General features: G+C 33.6%; 1 pseudogene; it reads left to right on the forward strand.

The window, feature by feature from the left end:
- Nucleotides 1-68: 68 nt before the first annotated feature.
- LOC144225298 (small ribosomal subunit protein eS1 pseudogene) lies at nucleotides 69-823 on the forward strand (annotated as a pseudogene).
- Nucleotides 824-3,754: the final 2,931 nt, after the last annotated feature.

Consider the following 3,754-nt stretch of genomic DNA (forward strand, 5'->3'; position numbering starts at 1 on the left):
GTGTTATGTGGAAACTAATTTGACAATAAACGATTTGTTAAAAAATTAAAAAAATATATATGCAAAAGAAAAGAAAGTGGTTGATCCAGTTTCTAAGAAGTATTGGTATGATGTGAAAACACCAGCTATACTCAATATAAGAAATATTGGAGAAAGAAAGAAATATTGGAAAAAAGCTGGTCATAAGAACTCAAGAAACCCAAATTCAATCTGATGCCCACAATGGTCATGTTTTTGAAGTGAGCCTTGCTGATCTGCAGAATGAAGAAGTTGCATTTAGAAAATTCAAGTTAATTGCTAAAGATGTTCAGGGCAAAAACTGTCTAATTTCCATGACATAGATCTTACCTATAACAAAATGTGTTCCATGCTCAACAGATGGCAGACACTGAATGAAGTTCATGTCGATGTCAAGGCTACTGATGGTTATTTGCTTCATTTATATTGTGTTGGTTTTACTAAAAAACACAGCAGTAAGATTCACAAGGCCTTTTATGCTCAACATGAACAGGTCTGCCAAGTTCAGAAAAAGATGATGGAAATCGTGACCTGAAAGGGACAGACAAATGATTTGAAAAATGTGGTCAGTAAATTGATTCCAGACAGCATCAGAAAAGACACAGAAGGCTTGCCAGTCTATTTATCCACTCCATGCATATTTTTTAGAAAAGCAAAAATGCTAAAGAAGCCCAAGTTTGAATTGGGGAAACTCAAGAAGTTTCATTATCAAGGTAGTAGTTCTGGAAAAGCTACTAGGATGAGACATGTGCTAAAGTTGAATGAGCTGATGGATACTGAGCCACCAGTCCAAGAATCTGTTTGAAATTCAGACATTTAATGGTGACAAATACAACCTAATTCCATGTTTTTGCTTGAGTGCTCCCGGTTTTCATACTATCTTTTTGGCATGTACAACATCAACTTTTTCTAATTACTACTTTTTCATTATTTTAAAAAATTGTTTTGTTAGTGTTTATTCATTTTTGAGAGACAGACCGAGACAGAACGTGAGTGGGGCAGGGGCAGAGAGAGAGGGAGACACAGAATCTAAAGCAGCTCCAGGCTCTGAGCTGTCAACATAGAGTTCAATGCAGGGCTGAATCTCATGGACCATGAGATCATGACTTGAGCCCAAGTCGGAAGCTTAACCAACTGAGCCACTCAGGGGCCCCTCTAATTACTACTTCTGTGATTCATTGGTTTTGTTTCTTTTTTTCCACCTAAACTATTGACAGTCAGGAGAAGAGAGACTCCATGGATGGGATTATTGCCCTTATAAAAAATCAAGAGGACTCCCCTGCCCATTCTGCCAACTGATACAGCAAAAAGACAGCTGTCTAGGAAGCAGGCCCTCACCAGACACCAAATCTCCGGGCAACATGAACCTGGACTTCCTAAGAATCCAGAACGATGAGAAATGATTTTGATTTGTTTATAAATCATCTAGGCTAGAGTATTTTGTTAAGGCAGTCCTAGTGGACTAAGGCACTCCTCTGTCTGTGTCATCATCTTAATCCTAAACTCCTTGACTCTAAACTAGATTGCTTGCACTACGTGAAATAGACTGCTGGGTTAGACACATGGCCTCACGGTTTGTATGCCCGTGAGCTATCAGAAGACTTGTTACAGTCTCCTTGAGTCTGAGTCTCATAATGAAGACTTTAACCCTTTCCAGGGTGCTCTGATTTTAAGAGAGAATTTTGATAGTGATTATGCTTGCGTTGATTTAACAGGCTTCATCTGCTCTATACCTACAATTTGCATAAATTTGCATACCTTTTAAGTCCTTAAAAATAGAGTGAATTAGGTATTTACCTAACCTCTATTTACTTTAAAAAAGAGAGATTTAGAGAGGTAAAGTTATTTTCTAAGATCACAAGTAGTGACCCTACAGCATTTGTTCTCTGTAGGATAACACCCATTTCTCCGTCTTACTCTGTAAGGTGATTAAATTCTTTGATTTAAAGAATGATTATCTAATTTGCAGGATTTCTGAAACATATACTTATAAGCTGGAATGATATTTTGGGATTTAATGGTTATAATGGCCTAGAGTATAGGATGCTTCACTCATGTATAAATGTTTTCCAGAAACATTGAATGATACAATTATTTGAAAATGGTAGATCTATTCATGAAATGCACACATTGAGTCAGTCAGCTTAAAGTTTTCTTCCCAAAGAAAGTTTATTGGAGGAATAAAAGGAAAGCATGAGCCCCACCACATTTTTTGCATCCCATATCTCGATAGTCATTACTTTTTCATAAGCGATTTAAGCAATTGCCTAAGACATTGCTCCCAAATGTTTACAGATGATTTTAAGTGTATTTAAAAATTTTTTTCCCAAGTTTTTATTTAAATTCCAGATAGTTAGCATACAGTGCAATATTAGTTTCAGGTGTAGAATTTAGTGTTTATCACCTACATACAACACCCAGTGTTCATTCTAAGTGTAACTTTTAAATAAAGATATCTGTCTGAAATTATCACTTAAAAGTGGGAGATAGTAGTAATTGTTACTTAGATATGTATCAAAAAATTTATAGGCTTCTCATATTGAAAAAAGAATACTTCATAAATACCTATTACATATAAGTTTATATATTATGTATTTTGTTTATGATTATATATAATACCTATATAAAATCATAGGGAATGTTTAAATATTTTCAACCCTAGTACTTGTTTTCCAAATTTCAAATGATACATAAAATGCACCGAATGAAGTAAAGGTCACCTCAAAGTCCAGCACTTTGAATATAAACATGCTAACATTTTATTGACTGTTTTTTATGGATCTTGTTCTATAAATACCTGGAATTATATAACACATACTGTATTTTTTCTCATCAATTCTATACATAACTGGAATTATATAACACATACTGTATATCTTCTCATCAACTTTTTCTTTTGTCCATGTCACCACTCTCCACAATCACCTGTCCTAGCGAGGTATGAACGCTTTTATGAAACTTTCTATGTGTGTACACATATGTGCACTCATATCTACAATCTTATTTTAGAGATTCTTATTGTAATCTTAAAGCAGGATACTCTCATCATATCTTTGCATCTTACCTTTCCTAATCAATAATATTTTATTAAAAATCTCTGTTAATGATTAAATGATATTNCCTATTCATGGGCATTCAAATTGTTTATTGGTCTCAACCACTAGGAAAATGCTTTAAGAAATATCTTTGGATGTATTTATACTTTGTGTCTATGTAGAAAAGATTCAAAGTCTCAAATAATGCATTCATTGACGTTAATATATGTTGCCAAACTGCATTAAACTCTATCAATTGATACTTTGCACCAGCAATATAAGAAAACACAGGCTCCCTATATCCATGCCAGCAATGGATTATCACTTTTATAATGTTTTGCTTGCCTGCTAAATGTAAAATGACATATTTATTAGTCAGTTTAACATCATTTACTGACAACCAAATATTTGAACATTTTTCATGTTCTTTTTGGCCATTTGTTTATGCATTTCCTTTAACTGCTTTTGCTTTTAAGTGCTTATCTTTCTTTTTCAATTAAAAACTGTACCTATTAGAGAATCAGAAAGTTTTCTACATATATACATATATTTTCTCAGAATTAATACTTATCTTTTACTTTCAGGTACTTTTTTCCTACAAAGAAGTTTTATATTTTGTTCTTTTCTTTTTAACTTTATAGATGTCTCTTTAGGAACTTTTGTCTAATCCTCTTAACACCTGTAGGGGAATGCAATCTCTA

This window comes from Crocuta crocuta, unplaced genomic scaffold, assembly GCF_008692635.1.
Source record: "Crocuta crocuta isolate KB4526 unplaced genomic scaffold, BGI_CrCroc_1.0 scaffold378, whole genome shotgun sequence".
NCBI lineage: Eukaryota > Metazoa > Chordata > Mammalia > Carnivora > Hyaenidae > Crocuta > Crocuta crocuta.